Source organism: Lathyrus oleraceus, chromosome 4 (assembly GCF_024323335.1).
Source record: "Lathyrus oleraceus cultivar Zhongwan6 chromosome 4, CAAS_Psat_ZW6_1.0, whole genome shotgun sequence".
NCBI classification, from domain to species: Eukaryota; Viridiplantae; Streptophyta; class Magnoliopsida; order Fabales; family Fabaceae; genus Lathyrus; species Lathyrus oleraceus.
In genome coordinates this window covers 389,405,618-389,428,642 of record NC_066582.1, presented here as the reverse complement: position 1 = coordinate 389,428,642, position 23,025 = coordinate 389,405,618, and positions in this window count along the sequence as shown.

Genomic DNA, 23,025 nt, shown 5'->3' with positions numbered 1-23,025 from the left:
TGATCAAACAAATACTTTAAACTTTTATGGTCACTGAAAACCTCAAATCTTGATCCATACAAGTAATGCCTCCATAACTTCAGAACAAATACCACAGCTGCCAACTCTAAATCGTGCGTCGGATAGTTCCTCTCATGAACCTTCAGTTGTCTCGAAGCATAAGCTACAACTTGCTTATTCTGCATCAAAACACCACCCAAACCCAACAATGAGGCATCACAGAAAACCTCAAATGGTTCCGACGGACTCGGTAATATCAGAATAGGAGCAGTAGTTAACCTTCTCTTTAACTCTTGGAAACCTTCTTCACATTTTGAGTCCCAAACAAACGCTTGCCCCTTTCTAGTCAACATCGTCAACGGTAACGCCAACTTAGAAAATCCCTCAATGAATTTCCTATAATAACCAGCCAAACCAAGGAAACTTCGAATCTCAGCAACAGACTTCGGAGCTTCCCACTTAGATACCGCTTCTATCTTAGAAGGATCAACAGCAACACCATCTCTTGAAATCACATGACCAAGAAAACTAACCTCTTCTAACCAAAATTCACACTTAGAGAGTTTAGCAAATAACTTCTTTTCTCGTAGAACTCCTAAAACCACTCTCAAATGCTCAGCATGCTCTTCTTCAGATTTCGAATACACCAAAATGTCATCAATAAACACCACAACAAACTGATCTAGGTACGGATGGAAAATCCTATTCATATACTCCATAAATACTCCAGGCGCATTAGTTACACCAAAAGGCATTACAGAATACTCATAATGTCCATACCTTGTTCTGAAAGCAGTCTTCTGAATATCCTCAGTTTTCACACGTATTTGATGATAACCCGATCTCAAATCTATTTTGCTGAACACACTCGCACCAACCAACTGATCCATCAAATCATCAATCCTCGGCAAAGGATACTGATTCTTGATCGTCACTTTATTCAGTTGCCTGTAGTCCACACACAACCTCATAGTACCTTCTTTCTTCTTAACCAATAACACTGGTGCACCCCACGGTGACACATTCGGACGAATAAATTTCTTATCCAACAGATCTTCTAACTGACTTTTTAATTCAGTTAACTCAACAGCAGACATACGGTATGGAGCCATCGATATCGGCCTAGTACCAGGTACCAATTCAATCGAGAACTCAACTTCACGCTCTGGCGGTAATTCATTCACTTCTTCCGGAAACACATCAGGAAAATCACACACCACAGCTAAATCGCCAATCACCAGTTTATCTTTAGCCTCCAGAGTCGCTAACAGCATAAACAACTCTGCCCCATCTGCTACTGCCTCATTCACCTGCCTGGCTGATAGAAACAAACTCTTTCCTTCCTCAATCTCAGGAAAGATCACAGTCTTATCAAAACAGTTGATATAAACTCGGTTACACACCAACCAGTTCATACCCAGAATAACGTCAACCTGCACTAGTGGAAGGCACACTAGGTCCATCCCAAAGTCTCTACCAAAAATACTCAAAGGACAATTTAAACAAACTGAAGTAGTAGTCACTGAACCCTTCGCAGGAGTATCAATCACCATACTACCATGCATCTCAGATATCTCTAACTTAAGTTTCACAGCACAATCCAAAGATATAAAGGAATGAGTCGCACCTGTGTCAATAATAGCTACAAGAGGAAAGCCATTAATATAACACGTACCTCGGATCAAACGATCATCTGCAAAAGTCTCAGAACCCGATAAAGCAAAGACCTTGCCTCCCAACTGGTTCTCTTTCTTCGGCTTAGGACACTGTGGACTGATATGACCCACCTCTCCACAGTTGAAACAAGTCACAGTCTTCAACCGGCACTCTGCAGCCAAGTGACCACCTTTTCCACACTTGAAACACTTCCTCTCAGCACTGGTACACTCATGGACACGATGTCCAGCCTGACCACATCTGTAACACTTAGCAGGGGCGCTAGAGTCTCCCCCACTAGGCCTCTTCATCCCACTCTGCTTCTGAAAACCTTTGCCAGCTGCATACGGTTTTCCACGATCATTCTGATTCTTGCCTTTCCTATCAACCCTTTGCTGATAGCTCTCTGCTCTGGCTTTGGAATCCTGTTCAAAAATCCTGCAACAGTCAACCAAGTCAGAAAACACTCTGATCCGTTGGTATCCAATAGCCTGCTTGATCTCGGGACGTAACCCGTTCTCAAACTTCACACATTTCGAAAATTCTCCAGCAGCCTCATTATAGGGAGTATAATACTTTGACAGCTCTGTGAACTTAGCAGCATACTCAGTAACAGACCGGTTGCCCTGCTTCAATTCCAAGAACTCTATCTCTTTCTTTCCTCTGACATCCTCTGGAAAGTACTTCCTCAGGAATCTCTCTCTGAACACCGCCCAAGTGATCTCAGTATTCCCAGCAGCTTCCAACTCAGTGCGGGTAGCAACCCACCAATCATCTGCTTCCTCTGACAGCATATGTGTACCGAACCTGACCCTTTGGTTTTCGGCACACTCAGTCACTCGGAAGATCCTCTCAATCTCCTTCAACCACTTCTGAGCGCCATCTGGATCGTATGCTCCCTTGAACATTGGAGGATTGTTCTTCTGGAACTCACTCAGTTGACGAGCAGCTCCCATTCCTACAACATTCGGATTCTCTCCAAGTACTCCAGCTAGCATACCCAGAGCCTCAGCAATCGCAGCATCGTCTCTACCTCTTCCAGCCATCTCTATTCTGAAAACCCAACAAGCTAAACAATAAGTACTGATAGGGTTACACAACACCTATCCCGTACAGGGGAACAGAATAATTACGACTCGACTCGACCGACTATGCTCTGATACCACTAATGTAACACCCTTCTAAAATACCCCAAATATTTAATTAAATTAGCAATATATCAATCAGAGTAATTATGCAATTAAGGGTGTCACACAATATTTCACACTATTCATCAAAGTAGCTTGTCATGCTCATTTATTTATCAAATAAAACAGTTGCATAATACGCAGCGGATAGAGATCAAATCGATCATTCAAAACATGCAACATACTACATGTAAACTGGTTCAACAATCATCAACAACACAATTAAAATGTTCCCTCCCGATGTTACATCTATCAGAGCATGACCCACTAAGGAGACTACACTAGACTCCAAGCATTAGCTTCTACTCAACTCATTGCTCGTTACCTGAAAAATAGTTGTAAGGGTGAGTTCCTCAATCGATATAATAAGCATTATGAAATGTCATGCAATGTTAAGTAATCTAACACATATCATCACCCTAATCAGATCACACATTTTCAGCAACGGCAATATCAACTCATAATCATCATCATCATCATACTCAAACTCAACACATCAATAAAACACACGTATAATATTGGAATACATCCATTCATATTATACGCCATACATACATACATTATGCAATGAGACTCCATGCATGCGGTACCGACTATTCGTGAACATATAGTTCAACCTCACCGACCAAATCCAGGTACGGCTACCAAGCTCACTAGTCCCACTCATTTGAGACCTAGTGACTCACTCACTAATTCCTCACCATGAGAATTAGCTACCACCCCAAGGGCTATGCCATGCACGCTAATCACCTAGCATGCAAACATCAACAACAATCTACAATGATTTACTCACTAATTCCTCACCATGGGAATTAGCTACCACCATAAAGGCCACAATATGCATGCTAATTCACCTAGCAATGCAACATCATCAAACAACAATTCACAATGGACATATGCTCACACTCTAAGCCATAAAACAGTCCATTCACTAACACATGCATAATATATACATTCACAGCATTATGCATATTTTCACACATCATCAGCATATTTATCACATAATTATATCATGTCATGCCAAATAATTCAATCACAGTATTAGCACACTCTACTAATACCTATCCTACTCAAAACAACGGGAAATAATCCCTACTATATCACACACCGATATAGGCCAATCCCCAATTATGTTCACAACATTAAAATACCAATTTTCCCACTTTTCAACAGTGTTAACCGGTTAACGCCCTGGGTTAACCGGTTAACGCAGCACAAACACGCTTCCTGCCCAAAACTTAACAGTGTTAACCGGTTAACGTCCTGGGTTAACCGGTTAACGCAGACAGAACAGCAATATCTCAGCAATCACAACAGTGTTAACCGGTTAACACCCTGGGTTAACCGGTTAACGCAGACAAAACAACAATTTTACACAATACAACACAGTGTTAACCGGTTAACACCCTGGGTTAACCGATTAACGCAAGACAGAAAGCTGTTCCTGCGCTAACACAAGGCAGAATGCAGAATTCTCCGCATTTTCCGCCGTTGGAGGACTTCCGGACCTCCGATTCCAATACCGTAACAAGCTATACGTCCAGCAAATTACGACTCACACGACTATCGATTCAATTACAGTTTTTAACACAGTTTATCCAACGTAATTTTCAGCATTCACAATCCCAATTAGGGTCAATTCAACGGTTTATCACTACCCATTACATGCTAATCCATAATACCCATTAAACGACGATAAACCCCCCTTACCTGAGTTAATCCGGCGAATCTTTGAGCTTCAAGCTTTCTCTTCTCCAACCTTTGCCCTTGCTCTTCCTCTTTGCCCTTTTCCCCTTTTCAGCCGCTTCTCTGTTTTCACGTGAAAACTCTGTTTACCAAATGAAACTCTTTTTCTTATTCCAACTTATATATTCCAATAATAAAATCCAATAATATTCTAAATTATTTAATTAAATTAATAAATATAATATTAACTTAAATTAAATAATTATCTTATTTTTATCGGGGTGTTACAGAAATAAGGTAAAAACGTGTGAGCAGGTCACGACTTGAAAACTTGCTGGGAGACACGATGAGATTCCACGAAAATCAATCGATGGAAAGACTCGAGCTGACACAAAGATGCATGTATTGGGGAAAATGCCAATACAGCAAAACTACCCACATCGCATAAAATATTCGGACTCAGACAAGGATGTCCACAAAGGACTTAGCTGAGGAAGAAACAACGAGATATTACCGTTTACTATGTAATAAACTCAAAGAGAGACATGTTATCAAAACACCGGTTACTGGGTGAGAGAACAACACGCTCAAGAAGAAAGAATATCTAAGACCGGTATAAGAGTGAGAGATATCAATCATCCGAAACATCTGAGGAGGACCCAAAAGGCACATCTCGACTCAGGAAAATCTGACTCCACAGGGGACAAAAAGTCATAATAGGGAGCAGAAGGAAGGAACACCAGGGATACCGGTTACTGGGTATATAATAGGTGACCAACCAGGCGTGAATTGGGAACATATCCAAGACACTCATCATCCGAAAGGAGGGCTGACAAAGCAAACTCGACTTACAGAATGAACATTCGATTCCACGAGGAAATACGAATCTTACTCGACTGAGGAAGAAAAAGACTTCAACTGAAGAGAGCATGAGTCATATTATCTATTACCGTCATAACGTAGATAACATACTCGCATGGAAGATTATCCACAACCGGTTACTGGGTTAATGACTGAATTCAGACTATTTAACATTCATTTATGGACTTATGGCAATGATTTTATGGGTCTATGCGCGCCCATGCACCCATGCATCATTAATGACCAAATTTGGAAAGTGATTTCAAGTGTGCAAAAAGCAATGGATTCAGCTATAAATAGAGCCTCATATGCTCAACAATCAACACACATTCGCGCCAGCTTTGATCCCCCATCTCAAACCCTCACTTTGCAAAGGATAAACTTGAGAAATTCATTTGAATTTGAGATTGAATTTCCACTGTTTTGAAATTCAAATCTCCAGGAATCCACAGTCTTTTAAGCATCCAATCCTTCTTCTGCAAGCAAGTGGAGTAAGATCAAGCACAAGCAAGATCAAGATCAAGATCAATTGAATCCAGACCTCCATTGAAGGTAATTTCCAGAAATTTTGATCTCTTCGATTCTCTCAAATTCTTTCTCAATTCCATTGATTCTTTGGTTGTCTGAAGTCCTACCAATGTAGGCAAGAAGATTGAGTTGCTTTGAGGCCAAATTGAAGCAACTCAGTTCATGTACATCAAATTTCAACTCCATGTATATTTTTTTGGCAAACTATCTTAAATTTTAGCCTAATCAAATGTCAGTCATTAGCATTTCCATCTTTTAATTTTTTTAACCTAATTACTGATTGATGATAACAGCTAAGAAAATCACCACTTCAAACTAACAGTTAACATTTACTTCAGAGGCCAGTTAACACTTCCATTTTAAATTTGTTTTACCCGAACCACTAACTAATGCTAGTTTAGTCAACTAACAATCATTTACTAATTAAAACTTTAACATTTAGACAACACTAATCATCTAATAGATTAATAAACCATAATTGTTTTCCTAACTAACTTTTCTTTAATTTCTAACATTTGATTAAGTTAACCTCTAATTCTAACTTCTAGTTGATGTTTCACCATTTTCTCTAACTAACCTTAAATTATTTTGATCATTTCCCATAATTGACTAGACAATTGACTAGCACTAAATCAAGTTGGCTTCTACTTAACTAACTTTGTCTAACTAACTAATATGTAAGCAAGCTAACCAATCCAATCTTTTAACACTCAACTAACTCTAACTGTTTGTTCATTTTCAAAACTAACTAATCACTAATCATCAAGCTAACCCTAACTGTTTTCCATCCTTTATAACTATCTAGAAACCAAGTTCTAACTTCTATTTTTTAACTTCTGTTAATATTTTTCTGTTACCAAAATCTACCACCTGATCAACTAACCCTTAAATCAACCAAACAAATTAGTCATTTAACTAGCCTAACATCTCTAACTATCAAAGTTTTTAACTCAAACTAAAATTAACACTGTTATTAACATTAACTGATTTTGTCCCCATTCTAACTAACTCCTCATCCAATCTAACATTTGCCATAAATTTTAACTACCCTTTCCCTAAGATGCCCAAATCAGTTACAATTGTCCCTCTAATTCAATCTTCAAATCCCTCTATTTAAACAACTCTTCCTCTGCAGTCACGAAAAAAACAATCACAATTCACTCACCATCACTCTAAATTCTGTGCAATTTTATGAACCCTCTCTTATCTCCCTTCAAACTTCATTAGAGCTCTTAAAGATACTCCTCATAGCTTCACATTGAAGCTCTTAAAGACTAGACCTTGGCATCACTTCTCTCAACTCTCTTCTCTTGATCAAGCTACAACAAACCAGTTCCTACAGACTAATTTCATAAGGTTCGAAGCATTTACCTGAGTGTGCATCCTCTGGTCTTCTTATCTTTGTCTTCGTCTTCAAACGCTTCAACATCTCCCAGAGCATCCCTCCGCTCTATAGGTAGGCTCGCTTGCTTTGATTTCTCATTGCTTCGCTTTAAAGTATTACCATTTTCTAGGATTGGAGGTGACAAACAAAAGCCCTAAGGTTTTGTAGTGAGATTGTGACCAGACACTATCTAATTTTACTCTGAAATTCTAGGGTTCTTGATGATTTTGGTTGGAAATGGAGGTTCCAATGTGATTTAGGTGAAATGAGGGTGAGAGGTAGAAAGAGGATAGGAAAACGAACTCGGTGGCGTTGGTTTTTGGTATTTCTGGGTGGCTTCGCCGCCTCTGGCGCGGTAGAGTGATTTCCGGCCATACCGAGGTCTCGAGAAGAAAGAGGGAGTGTTTATATTGTGGAAAGAGTGAAATGAAGTGAGTCTGAATATTCTCCACCCCTTTGCCCTCGTGTTGGGCTCTAATCTCAAGCACAAAAGTATTTTTCTCCATGGCACCCTAGGATTGCTAATCCACCTCCCTTTCCGAACTCAAACAAAGAGGGAGCGTGGGCTAGCATTCCTGGGCCTAACACCTCTTTCCTTTCATTATCCATACACTCCCTTCACTATTTACACCCTCTGATAGTGATTATTTTATTTAATTATTATTTTAAATTTCTTTTAACATTTTTGAAAACACACATTAAAAATGGACATTTTAATTACACACGATTCATTAGATTATGATTTTTAATTAGATTTAATTCTTGGATTCAACTTAGGAATACGTTACAGAATAGGGTTTTAACATGTTAAATTCAATTTCTAATGCCTTTAATTTGTCTTCATGATATCATGTGCTTGATGTATGACTCTTAGCATGTTCATCTTATTGATTGATTAGTTGATCAAACTTGTGTTGATCAATTAATCACATTTGTGAATTAGAATTTAGTTGTATGACTTTTCAAGGCCATATTTTTATGCTCCCTTAGGATTCTTATTCAATTAAGTGATCAAAAGTCCTTGGACCACTTGATTGAATTAGATCTTTATACTTGCTTCTACACTTGGTCCAGTAAGTCAATCATAAGCTCATTCATATTCAAAAACCTGGAGATAGGAAGACATCAAGACATGTTCATACTAAACTTCATCCTATTCTTTGGTACTTGATCTTTTTCTTCCAATCTTGTTCCCTAACTTATCCAGTACAAAACAAAAACTTCTTTTCCTTTCCAAACTTCAAAGCACTTGACCATTCTGATGCAAATTGTATACCTGTTAGCTGACAAATTCTGTTCCAAGAAGTGCAAGGCTTGGTCGACCATAAGGACGACCATAGGATTAGATCAATGAGGTAGAAAATCGGAGTACGGTGTCGACGTAGAGGGGAACATGTCGAAGTCGAAGGCCAGCACACCATGATGGAAATTAATCATGGGTATCTGAATGTGGGAAGTTACTTGTAAATATGGGAGAGATTCTCCGCCACGTGTCATCTCGTGAATGGGTCGTAACCTCCCAACGGTTATTTTCTACTAGTATTTAAGCAAATTGTAATGATCATTTCAAAAGGGAGCATTTTTTAGCATTGCAATAGGAGTATACTTGAAGTACCAAAGCATTTACGAGAAAAGAGTCATCTCCCTATAAAATATACTTTTTCTTCCATTTATATTTACAAGTCATTTAACTTACCAAATTGTCTTTGTTTATTTTTGTTCATTTACATCAGACTTTTGTCCTTTACTTCATTACTTTACTGCATTGCTAACTTGAAAAATGTTACATTCACTACCCTTAAATATTCCAAACACTTTACCAACGAAATAGTCATATACTCAACACACAAGTCTAGGACTTTGTAGTCGGTCCCGCAAGTAAACCTCGGCTAGGAAGGCTAGAGATTGTTAGCGAGAAACAAATTGGCACACCCGGTGGGAAGCAAAGCGTTCAATATATGCAACTACACAGTGGAAAGATGGTGTCAACACGACCATACAAGGATACGTCTTTGACGGGAGACACAGCTGCGTCACAGACAACCGATGTTGGTTCCAACATTATACATGTGATTTCGACTGCTTCTGTTGGGCCAATTCTAACACCACGTTATCCCCAAATACCGACGCCAACAACAATGGGAACTTCTAGATAATATATGCCCAGTTTTACAGTCCCCATGCATGGGACGTTGGGAATGCCGACTGAGTTTATAGAAAGTATACATAATCTCAGTTCGACTTTGGGAGAAGCATCACTATCGCCATTCCCACGTTACCAGGGGTTAGGACCTTTGGTAACCCAATTCGGTTGACCCCCAGGTTTTGGATTGTCATCTCAGTCAGTCCCAACTTTCACGTCGAGTTTTGTCGCAGTCATAAGACATCAGATGGACGAAAGTAATCATGAAATGGTCCATATGCTAACTCAGTAAATGGGCACCATACTCAGGCCTTTGATCCAAGATTCGACATAGATTTACCAGTAACTGGTGACTCAAATGACAAGAATAGGAGACTTCTTAGGGGCTCCTAGGGCTCCAATTCGTCAGAATCCACGCCTCCTTTGTAACGGTAAATTCATGACCATCAAGCTATGGATAAACTTGACGTTGATAAAACCAGAGTCGCCACGACACTTTTATTGTGTCCAAAGGAAAAAAGGGAAAAAGTACGAACAAAACCCAAAGATAAGAAGTTTTCAAATCAAAAATAATAAAATGCCAGAGATTACAGGTAAGGGGGTTGGTTACACAGAGGGAAGGTGTTAGCACCCAAAATGTCCTTGGTACTCCTAGGGAGCCTTTTTTGTGTGCAAGTGATTTGGTCCACATGATGTTTGATAAAATATAGAGTGTGGGGATGAGAAAAGAATTCATTGATTATATTTTTGTGTTTGATAAGACCTTTGGTCTTATGCCTATGTACCAACATAAAAATGAGGGATAAAAACCTCGTAGTTCATGGTAAAAATTTCAAAGAAAGTTGGTGAATTCCTTTTAACAAAAGTTTGAGTGAAAGGGCACAAAAGGACAAAGATTTGAATGGGGTTGTTAGTTTTTTTTTGTCTTTTTGAAATTAAAGTCAATATAGTTAAGTTTATTTACAAGTTTGATTTAAGAAAAAGTTTGAAAATTCAATGGCATAAGGCCAAAGTTTCTAATCATTAAAACATGTCTAAGTTTGAAATTACAAGCAAAAAAGATTTTTGAAAAGAGGGAGAGAATTTTGAAATTTAAGAAATGGGAGGAGATGAAGGGACTATCCTAGACAAGAATTTAAAAGTTGAGAGTTGAAAAAATCTGACCAATGGGATGCAATCCAACAGACAATAATGTCATATAGAAACCCATTTTCCTTTACAATTTTAACAGGCAACAAGCATAAGCAATATTCAAGCAGATCAAATAAAGGCCATGACACCAAATAAAGATATCCAGAGTATCCAAGCAAGCAACTTCAATAGCTAGCAGTCTTCAACTTCTTCCAATGCATCAGATTAAATATTCCTTGATCAACTTAGAACAATCATCAAACATCAACAATAATAACAGTATAACAAGTAAGCACAAAGTCAAGGTGACAGATGAGTCAAAGTCAATTAAGGTCTTGCATCAGATGAAAAGTACAGACAACGATAACTCAGTCTCAGATAGTGGCATTGGCCAAGTCCTCAAAGCATAGGGAAGTTGCCTATCCTAAGTCCAAAAGTTCAGATCAAGTCCAACAATCCACCAACATGTTTTTTAGGGGTTTTGTTGTTATTTTGTGTTTTAAGGTCCTAACACCACAAACAGAAACAAAACAAACAAACAATATATACAATCATAAGATATGGTTCAAGTAAGCAAAGTGAAAAGAACTAAAACATAAACAAGTTTCATCTGGTCAATATTATCTGTTCATTTTGGGAGATGATATGTACAGTTCATCAATCCCCTAAATCCAATAGTATTGGTGAAACAAAAGTCAAATCAACCATGATCAAAGCCAAACAGAAATTCAAACATCGTAAGACCATAAAAATGGCTCAACATAATTTTCAAGCATTTATTCAATTAAAAATCAATTTTAAAAATGAATTAAAATGCATTTTTATTTGGACAAAACCTCAAATCCCTTTAAAACACCAAATAAATGGCAAGGGAATTTATCCTAGGTCAAACAAGGTCAAAGGAACTTATACAAAAAAAATCATGATTTTTGGAAAGTCAAAAGTATTTTAAAACAATTAAAAATATGCACAAAAACATTTAATTCATGAAAAATATCAAAATTAATCCAAAAAATAATTTTAATTCAAAATATGAAAGAGAAAAATATTTAAAGATTTTTGGTGAAAGTCCCATATTTTTTGGACTAAAAATGAAATTTCTATGAATTAAACAAAATAGAAGCAATAAAAAGAAAATCAGAAAATACAAAAAAAACAAGGGCCATCAGATCTCCCTCATTAATTGAGGTGGCAGATCTGATGGTTAAGTGTGTGTTATCCATAATATGCTCCAGTCAACGCGCCACAGACATGGTAATCTGAACCAAAGGCTATGATTAAAATGTTTGAAACAAATCAGAAGGTTGGGAAGATAGGGCTCCGGTCTTCTTCTCTAGTGGACCTCACCGGACTGGTCCACCACCAACCTTCACTAAAATAAAAAGTGAGTACACTATTTTAAAGAAAAAATGCTCATGAGCTCGAATCTGGCATCAATTTCTTCCAATTCCAAGTATATTGAAAGATACATGGATTTGAAATTTGAGGAGCATGATCTAAGTTGCTTTGATTTGACCTCAAAGAAACTCAATTTTGTTGCCTACATTGGTAGGTCTTCAGACAACCAACAATCAAGTAAAATATTTGAGAAATAAGGGAGAATCAAAGAAGAGAAGTTTGAGAAAATTTACCTTCGGGTAGCTTCAATTGAGCTCGGTCTTGATCTGAATCCACTTGGTTCTTCCTCCTCTTGCTTGCAGTGACCAATTGAGATGAAAAAGACAATGAATCCTTGGAATTTGGATCTCAAAATAGAAGGTAAAATTCCAACTCGATTTCAAATAAACCTTCAAGGAATTCTATGGAGTAGGGTTCATAAATGGTTTGGCAAGGCTTAGGCAATGTGTGTGTGAAGTTCTGAGGCAATGCACTTGTTTATATAGGCAAAGGAAATTCTTTATACACCATTTAAATTTTTGCCAAAATTAGCAAGTTTGGTTGCATGGATGCATGGGTATATACAAGGCCCATTGAATGATGCCAAATGATCCAATATTCTATGCTAATCAACCTGAAATGATATCATGTGGTCATGCATTATGGAAATGAAATTTGAATATAGATCTTACCAAATGAAGCCTTGTAAAGAACCAATGCGTAAGTTCTTCAATTCTTGTTCAATGGGAACAACTTTGATGTTGAACACTTTTTCAATTGGAGCTTGGATCATGATGAATTTTGAGGTGGAAGTTTGAGAAATAAAAAATGATTGAAAATTTTCTAAGTCCCAAGTCAAATGACCACTTCTTCCACCTTGAATAACGTTTGCTATGAGCTTAAAATGGAAATGGTTACTTAACCAAACTTGTATCTCCTTCATTCCTATCAATTTGGTAATAAATTTGACATAATTTGGATTTGGAATGAGGGAGTTATGCATTTTAGAAGTTGGGGAAAATTGCTTGTTCAATGGTAATGGCCCAAAATGACCTATAATGTTTCCTCTTGGCACATGCCCTTGTAAGTAGAATTTCACATTTCTCAAAGAATCAAAGTTGGACAAGACATCCTGAAATTGATCATGAAACTTGGATGGCCTTCATATCATAAATATTGAGTAAGTTATGGTCCTTGGAAGCTGACCTCCTAACTAGGGCACAGACAAAATGACCTATAATCTTTCACAATAAAAAATGACTTTCCAAGAAAAATTAGATCTTGATCCCAACATGAAAGTTGTTTGGAATGTCATAAGGAGTAACTTTACGCTTGGAATCATTTTCAGATGACAAATATTGTAGGAGATAGGGTCTAGGGAACCCTAATTTTGACCAGTTGACTTTCTCTGGTCAACTTCTTTAAACCAACTTGCAAACTTGAAGTTATATTGATCTTTAGGGATCATGGAGGATCATATATGTATAATATGATGTATAATTAGGTATCCCTTGATATATTTGACCAATTTTTGAAGAAACTTGTTGAGGAAGTCACACAAGATACCCAAATGAATTAGGGCTTTCAAGGCAAACAAGCTTCAAACTCTTGATGAATTCTTGATCAAAATAAAAAATAATGAACATGGGGATCCATATATGATATTTACAACTAAAGTGAACCTTTCCTTGACTGATCTCTTGTCATGAGGGTCTCAAACCCTAGTTGTGAGCTTGATAGGACACAGGTGGATGTACATACTATCTACAAAAGAAACAAAGCTAAACATGGACATATTTTTGGCATTTTGGTTAGTAAACAAATAAAAATAAAGTATGATACAATAAAAACTTTATTGATAATCTCTCCCAATGCAAACCCAATGAATGAGGGGTTAGGAGGATGCCAAGGTGTGATCCCAAAGGACAATGCAAATGATGAGATGCGATGAGGGATCTTAGGGTCAAAATTGGGGTCTTACATCCTCCTCGACCAGAAACCCCAATCCGATACGAAGAAATGATGGATGACACGGTCGAACAAGAATATCAGGAGTTTGAACAAATTCATAGGGTGGCTCGAAGGCCTCCCGTGGTTTTGGTCAACCGAAACCAGGATCCCGAACATGTGGTTAGGCAGATTCGACAAGAGGCTGCAGTTGGGGAACAAAACCTAGAGGATATCATCAAAGAGATCATAGTGAGAAATGGAATAAGCCCAGGCCTACAGAGGCCGACATACTCTTCACCTTTGTCGGACTTTGTCTTACAGACAGAACCGCCTAGGGAGGAGGGGGGGAAGTTCCGAAATTCACCAATTTCATCGGGGATACTGAGGAGTCTACCGTCAAACACATTGCCAGATATCAAACCAAAGCTGGTGGCATAGTGAATAATGAGGATTTGAAGTTAAAATATTTCCCAAGTTCTCTTATAAAACACATGTTCACATGGATCACAATGCTACCTCCATCATCAATCCAAACATGGACGCAATTGGAGAGATTGTTCCATGAACAATTTTAGATGGGGCAGTCGAAGATTAGCCTAAAAGAACTAGCCAGCGTGAAACAAAAGACTGATAAGTCAGTTGATCAGTACTTGAACAGGTTTAGAATGCTGAAAGTGTGATGCTTTACTCAAGTCCCTAAGCATGAGTTAGTTGAAATAGAAGCCGGGAGTTTAGATTATTCTATAAGGAAAAAAATTGGATACTCAGTATCTCAAAGTATGGTGCAATTGGATGATAGAGTTCGACGCATCGAACGCCTGAAAGATGAGAAGACCAAAACTGGTCGATATCATAAGAAAGAAAAAGTATCATATATCACATTCTAAGGATTCTCTTCCGACGATGAAGAGTTGATCGACAGAAGCGAGGTCAACGTAGCAGAATTTAAGCCTGGACCTCCATTTCCGACGATGAAGAGTTGATCGACAGAAGCGAGGTTAACGTAGCAGAATTTAAGCTTGGACCTCCATACACTTGTAAAGTTTTAAAGCCCTCGAATGGTAAAAAACCCCACCAAAGCCCAAAAAATAGATAAATACGTAACAAAGACTTACATGTTCGACGTGTCTAAATGCGGCGAAATATTTGATCTATTGGTTAAAGATGGTCGAATCATCATCCCTCAAGGTTTAAAGGATCCCCCTCTAGAACAAAAGAAGAAAAGGGGATTCTGTAAATTTCATAATTTTCTTGGTCATAAAACTCATCAGTATGTTCTTTTCAGGAATTTGGTGCAAAAGGCATTGAAAGAAAGAAGGCTTCAATTTGGCGAAAGGCCAAAGATGCAGGTGGACTCCAACCCTCTAAAGGTGGAAAAATCTTTGTATTCTGAGCCTCTCGAGTGTATGATGGTCGAGACTAATGATGGTCTCGTGTAGTCTTCAGATGTGGTGTCCTTAGCTGAGTCTATTGAAGTACTAATGGTTGAAACTATTGATGGTTTCGACAAAAAGGATGAAAATGGATTGGAGTAAGCCTATCCCTAACCGGGAGAAATCTTATTAGATTTCCAAGAAAAGTGAAGGGTCAGTGGGTCAAAAGCATGGTTATATCCTAAGTGCAGTGTGGTGTTCGACGAGAAAAACGCTGAAAGATTGGAGTCTGGCAACAAGGCGTTGAAAGAGGAGAAACCTGGCATACCAAGATTCGTGTTCGACAAACATGGAGCACCACGATGAAACAAAGAATACAGAAGGAAGTTCCAATATTCTCGACCAAAGACTTTCATTTCGCCGACGGATGTTCCACGGGAGAAGTGGGTAGAGTCGGTAAACCAGAAAGAGGGCAAGAGACCAAAGTGAAGAGTGTTGGATTTAGAAAAAGAAACAGCGTATCCGGAGAAGAAGGTCGAGACAAGGGGCTATGTGGTTTCTCCTAATTACAAAGGGAAGAACCCAATGACCAGAACACAATGGAGGCGTTACCAGCAGAACAAAAAAACTGGGAAGAATGTCATGACCCCACATTTGAAGCATGTTGAAACCTCTAGACAAAAGAGGCAAATCCCAAAGGCAGTGGGGGTAGGACAAGGAAAAATGGTGGTTAATCGAACAATGGCCATAACAGTTGATCCAACGGGGAAGAAAGCAGTAGTAACTTCCCAAAGTATGAAGTGTTTGTCTGAGGTCAAAAAAGATTCAGGGGATATGGGTAAAACGAAGGAGAAGGAACCTAAGTACTCCATTCAGTTAGAGGAAGGAAAGCATGAATACTCCCCCTAGTCTGATGAGGGTTCGACAAAGACATGTACGACGAAACCAATGATGACACCTATGGTGATGACTTCGTTGTAAACTATGGCACTATACCAGTATTGTCGGCTGAATACGATATGGTATCAGAAGTCTCTGAAACGGAGGAAGACTTTATGCCAGACGAAACGGTTGGAGGGAAACCAGTGTACTACTACGTCATGAATAGCGGTGTGGTTGAGGAGTATAAGGACACGTTCAAAAGACCCAACCCAGGAATGATGTATCATCTAAAGCCTTTATTCATAATGGCGAAGGTCGATGGAGTGGCAGTAAATAAGGTATTTGTAGATGGGTACGCAGTCGTCAACTTAATGCCTTATAATCTATTTAAGAAAATGGGGAAGTCCGACGATGATCTTAGAGAACACAACATGGTTCTATCAAACTACGAAGCGAAAACATGTAATATATTGGGTGTTGTCCAGGTCGATCTAGCTGTGGGCATAACAACACGCTTGGCACTTTTTATGGTAATAGATTCTAAAGCTACCTTCTACTTACTCCTAGGTCGAGAATGGATCCACGGGATAGGAGCGGTGCCTTCAATTGTACATCAAAGACTCAAAATTCTGTGTAAAGACGACATCATGGAAAACATTAAGGCCGACCGAAGTTATTACCGGATCGATGATACCAAGGGCTCGAAGAGATCCTTCGACCAACATTTGGCGAACATCGTGGCATCTGATGACGAATCAGGTTCCTATACTTTATCAACATCGGTCGCGTGTTGAACCTAGATCTCGATCATGGATTCATATGGGATGCTGAGGAAGAAACGGAGCCAAAGATGGTGATTCCACCTATGGGTGGCCTGCAGTCGATGAAGATGACTGCTGAGTCAGAAAGTTTGGCTCGAATATCAGCCTATCTGGCTGAAAACAAGAGAAAGTCAACTCTAGAAAAGGAGAGGCTTCAACACTTGGACTGCGAGGCCATAGAAGTGGAAGATGGTCGGCAAGACCAAATAACAGCGTCAGAAAGCCGGAGGCTTGATTGCATCTATGACAATAAGCCTTTGGGGTTCGAGAAGAACCCATCAAATAAGTTGAAGAAGATGTAAGCACAAGACTCACTCGAAGAAATCGATTTAGGAGATGCAGTCACAAAAAGACCAACATACATAAGTACCAAAGTTGGGTCAACGATGAAGGCTAAGTTGATCGAAGTATTGATAGAATACAGAGACTGTTTTGCCTGGGATTATAACGAAATGCCCGGTTTAAATCGAAGCGTGGTGGAGCATCAACTGCGTATCCATAGATCACCTTGAAGATTAAGTAGGAGATCGAAAGACTCCTCAAAAGTCGGTTCATCGGGACTGCAAAGTACGTCGAATGGTTAGCTAATATAGTGCATGTCATTAAAAAAAATGAAACTCTTAGAATCTATATAGATTTTAGAGATTTAAATAATGCCACCCCAAAGGTTGAATATTCGATGCCCGTGGCAGAAATGCTGGTCGATTCGGCCGCAGGCTTTGAATATTTGAGCATGCTTGATGGCTATTCTGGCTATAATCAAATTCTCATAGCCGAAGATGATGTCCCCAAGACAGTGTTTCGATGTCTTGGAGCATTGGGGACATACGAATGGGTTGTGATGTCGTTTGGCCTAAAAAATGCAGGAGTAATCTATCAAAGAGCTATGAATGTTATATTTCATGACTTTATTGAAAATTTTATGCAGGTATATATTGATGACGTTGTGATAAAATCGTCATCGCAAGAGGATCATCTTGATCACCTTCGACGCTCATTTGATAGAATGAGAAAATATGGATTAAAAATGAATCCATTAAAATGTGCTTTTGGTGTACATGCAGGAGACTTTTTAGATTTCGTGGTACACAAACAAGGCATCGAGATCAATCAAAACAAGACAAATGCGATATTGGATCTCAAGCCTCTATCAACAAAGAAGCAACTCCAATGTTTGTTGGGGAAGATAAACTTCTTAAGGAGGTTCATATCGAATCTAAGTGGCAAGACGAAGGTGTTTTCACCACTACTCAGGATCAAGAAGGAAAGTGATTTTCACTGGGGACAGGAGCAGCAAGAGGCTTTCGACGCCATCAAAGGATACCTAATAAAGCCTCCCATTTTGTTGCCCCATAGTAGGATTAAAAATATGAGTTTGTATATTGCTGCGTCGGATATGACCATAGGGAGTATGTTAGCTCAAGAGGATATTAGTGGTGTCGAAAGACCCATATATTACCTCAGTCGAATGTTGATAGATGCTGAAACTAGGTATAGTCTGATTGAAAAACTGTGTCTATGCATGTACTTCGCATGTATGAAATTAAAGCAATATATAAAACTAGTTGATGTTTATGTTTCGTCTCACTATGATGTTATTAAACACATGTTGTCTAAACCTATTCTGCATAGTCGAATTGGAAAATGGGCTCTAGCTTTAACCGAGTTTTCTTTGACATGTAAACCTTTAAAGGCTATGAAGGGCCAAATCGTAGAAGATTTTATAGTGGGTTATGCTATGATCAAACCTTCACTAAACATGGTTGACACAAATCCTTGGCAATTATATTTTGATGGGTCGGGCCACAAAGATGGAATAGGAATTGGGGTTTAATATTATCCTCGCAAGATATTCCGACAAGATTCAAGTGTAGAATCGACAAAAAATGTTCCAATAATGAATTTGACTCATGCATGACTAATTTATGAGAGACACATGCATATGATTATTTTTTCATGATTTTCTATCTAATAAGATGAAAACACATAAATGTAAGCATGAAATAGTAAAATATATAGATCAAATGTGAAGATATTTAGAATGAGGTCATTATAAACATGTTAAATGAAACATAGAATGGTTACATTGAAATTTTTAGAAATGAACACTCATAACATGTATCATACACACAATATCACATATCTTTGATAAATAAAAAGGTAAAATAAGAACTTACTTACAAAGTGAGAAAAAGATTGAAACGATATTACCTCACTGTACGAATGACGGAGGATGCACACCATTCCACAAGGAACTCTCGAACGAAAGTTGGAATAAATGTAAAATGTGCCACAGACTCTTTGAAAACAAACGCTCTTACCACTTTTCTCTTTATAAAAGTACTTAAAAGTGTGATTAATAATGTATCCAAGAATCTCATTTAATTGATGATTATCCTTTATGATTGGACTATCAATCATGTTCAATCATGACGATTATATTGCTCCTCCTCAGGTCTCATCCTCTTAGGTTGATCAATCCCTAATTTGATGTACTTAAGTATGTCTTATTGAAGATAAACCTACATCTTGAACATAATACCTTTTCTGATACTTATCATATAGAAAAAATTAATAATAATCAACACACTTTAACCAATTAACAGAACGCTAAATGTTAACCTCCTTGATAATATCCTTCTTCCTTGCCACAAAGTCAAATCCATAAGGAGATGCCACCCATATCATGTCTTGAGCCTCCACAAATGAGATCCCATACTCTCTTCCTAGAGTCAAGATATTTATCCTGCAAGATCAACGAAAAGTGCTAGGTACCCAATCTTCATTGGGTCCTTGAGGATTAATGAAACCTTGGTTGCATTTAGGAAACCATTGAAAGCCACCTTTAGGAACAAAAAGTTTCCTAAACTTGCACTTTGCAATAGTGTAACCCTTTTTGCAACAATAATGATAATATAAATTGTGAGAAGATGTGCTTTTTCTATTAGAACCCTTTTCAATAAAAGTATACCTTCTATAAGGATTATGAGAATGTATATCATATTTATAAGTATCAATAGCAAAAGTAACCTTAGGTTGTAATGCCTTATCCAACTTAGCTTTAAGAGTTTTTGCCTCCTTTTGCAAAATGTGACAAGTTTCACAACCAAACCGTGAAGGTTTGTCATCCTTACTCCTGTCTTTTAGAATATCTATAATAGATTTCCTAAGAGCTTCCATATTCTTTTTGTTTTCCAAAACTTTAACTTCTAAGTGTGAAAAGATTATTTTGTTTGAAGCTAACTTTTTGAAAGCGTCTATGGCTTGTCTTTGTAGATTTTGAAAAGATTATTGTAATTGAGAATAAGATAAGTCATGAGTAGATTCAAGCTTAGAGTGACAGTCTTTTTCTTCTTTCTATTTGCCATGAGGAAAATTTGGGTCGATTAAACACTTGAAGTTGATCTTTCATCACTTGAAGAATCACTTTCTCTCTCTCAATCCACATAAGCTCTTTTAGGTTTGCTAGATTTCTTGTGATGGCATTTCTCTTTATCTTTCTTGATCATAGGACACTCTGGTCTATAATTACCTTCTTTTCCATAATTGTAGCATGAACTTCTTGGTTTACCCTTTTTATTCTCATCTTCCTTTGAGGAGTTAGATAGCCTTCTATATTTACTTTGGTTCTTGTCAGAGTACTTATCTCCATGTTTCCACATGTATCTATTAAACCTTTTGACGAAAAACCCCATATCTTGTTCATCAAATCATTGCCATTTCTTGTTTCACAATCACTTTGCTCTTTGTGTGAGGACTTTGAGGTCGAAGTCTTTAGAGTAATAGACTTCTTACCTTTCTCCTTGTCTTTACCTTTCTCTTTGTTTAACTTCTTTTATGCTCTTTTTCATGTTTCTTTAAGCAAGTGAGTTATTCCTCATGTTATTCTATTATTCCAAAAAAAGTAGTGAGGTTAAGTTTTTTAAGATCATTCGTCTCTTTGATTATGGTGACCTTGGGTTGCCATTCCCTATTAAGACACCTCAAAACTTTATTAGTAGAAATAGGCTTACCCGGAGTATTCAACCAGTTTATAAGATGTGTGAACCTCTTTTGCATTTCGGCAAGGGTTTCACCATACTTCATACGAAAGAGTTCTAACTCTTGATTCAATGTATTGATCATAGCTTGTTTGAACTCATTAGTTCCCTCATGGATAACTTCTAATAAGTCCCACATAGCTTTGGCGGTTTCACAATGGGAAACACGATAAAACTCATCAACATCGAGTGTGGATATGAGAATGTTTTATTCTTTTCAATCATAAGACCATAATTTCTTATCATTAGCATTCCATTGATTTTTAGGTTTTGGTGCAACGACGCCTTCACCATTGGTCATTGTAATTTCACTAGGACCATTGATGATAATGTCCCATACATCCTTATCAACCAAGTTGATATGAATACACATACAAGCTTCCTAATAGCCATAGTTTTTTCCCATAGAAATAGGTTCTCTATTGTACACCCTTTTAGGTTTAGTAGCAATTATCTAATAATCAAATATTAAGCGCGAAATTAACCAGATCTCCTGATACCACTTGTTAGACGATAGACGATAGACTTAGATCTAGAGGGGGGATAGATCCCGAGTTAAAAACTTTGACAAAAATTAGTTTTAAAATTTTATGGCCCGGAAGCAAGTTAAAATATCCCGGATCAAAATCGTCTAACCGAACCCGCTATTAAAAAGATTGGATATGCATAATAGTGACAACGGCATGATAATGAATAACCAATTGATCGAACACAATTAAACACAACTAGTTAGATGTAAAGCAATAGGGAAAGTCTACTTCCAATGATAATTCACAGAAAAAATCAATTGAAGCAATTTGTCGAACACTTACTGTGCAATCAACATTGTTTAGAAGTTTATATGGTATTGTAGATATTAAAACCCGATCACAATCTAAGTAATTGTGATCAAGTCAACAACACCAATTTCAAAATGTAATAAAAAATTATTACCCAAACAATTTGATCAAACAATCAATGAAATCGACAATTTGTACACAAGAATTTGTTTAGGAAGTTCCCCAATCGACCTCACTATGGGTATGTTGCCCTCAATTCAAATTTTAATTGAGATAGTGTAATATATCTATTTTTTGCAAATGTATGTATACAAGAGAGATGTAGCAATCCAATCCTATAAACCCTAAGTTTGATGTTAATTCTGACATCTTCTCTTCCCTTGATCAAGTAACAAACATTGCCACTTCAATTCACTATCTCACACTACTTATTTGAAATAAACCCCTTATTCTTTAAAGCTTTCACTCGATTGAATCCAAAATGCACATTTGTTGAAACCCAAGATTTACCAATGCGATCCATTGTCTCACAATACTCCTTTGCAAGAACCTCGTGTTCTTCAAAGGCTTCACTCGTTCGGATCGGATTGTGTAATCTTTTCCAAAACCTTCAAACCCTAAAAGATCCTAAAGGAAACCCCCAACTCGGTTTTCTGATTGAAACCCTCAAAGTTCTCAACCTAATTTACAATACAATCAACTTAAATTGGACGTTATCAACCATAATATAGATGGAACCCAATCAAAAAATGATTATGTGTAGTTTGATTATGTGTATGCATAAAATAAGGTTGAAGATTATCAAAGTGCTTTGAAATCCAGGTTTTGTATAGGTTTTACTCTCTAGAAACCTTACTAGAAAATGATGCATGTACCAAGTATATAAATGTGAAGAAGTGTGAAGCAAATGGAATAGAAAGAAATAAAAAATTTCAAGATTTTTGATCTATAGGTCAACTTATACAAGTCATTTGTCGACCTATACATGTTATGTGCCAACTTGTAGATGTGACGTATCTAACAGAGCTTACATGCTTTAAAACTGCAAGACATGAGTTGACATGTATATCGTATGTGTCGACCTATAAAAATAAAAATAAATTATATAGGTTGACCTATGATGCATATATGTCGACGTGTAGTCGGTTTTTCACACAAAAATGAATGTTGGTGCATAAAATCCTTCTTGATGCATGAATCTTTTCTAAACCATTTCCAAACATATTG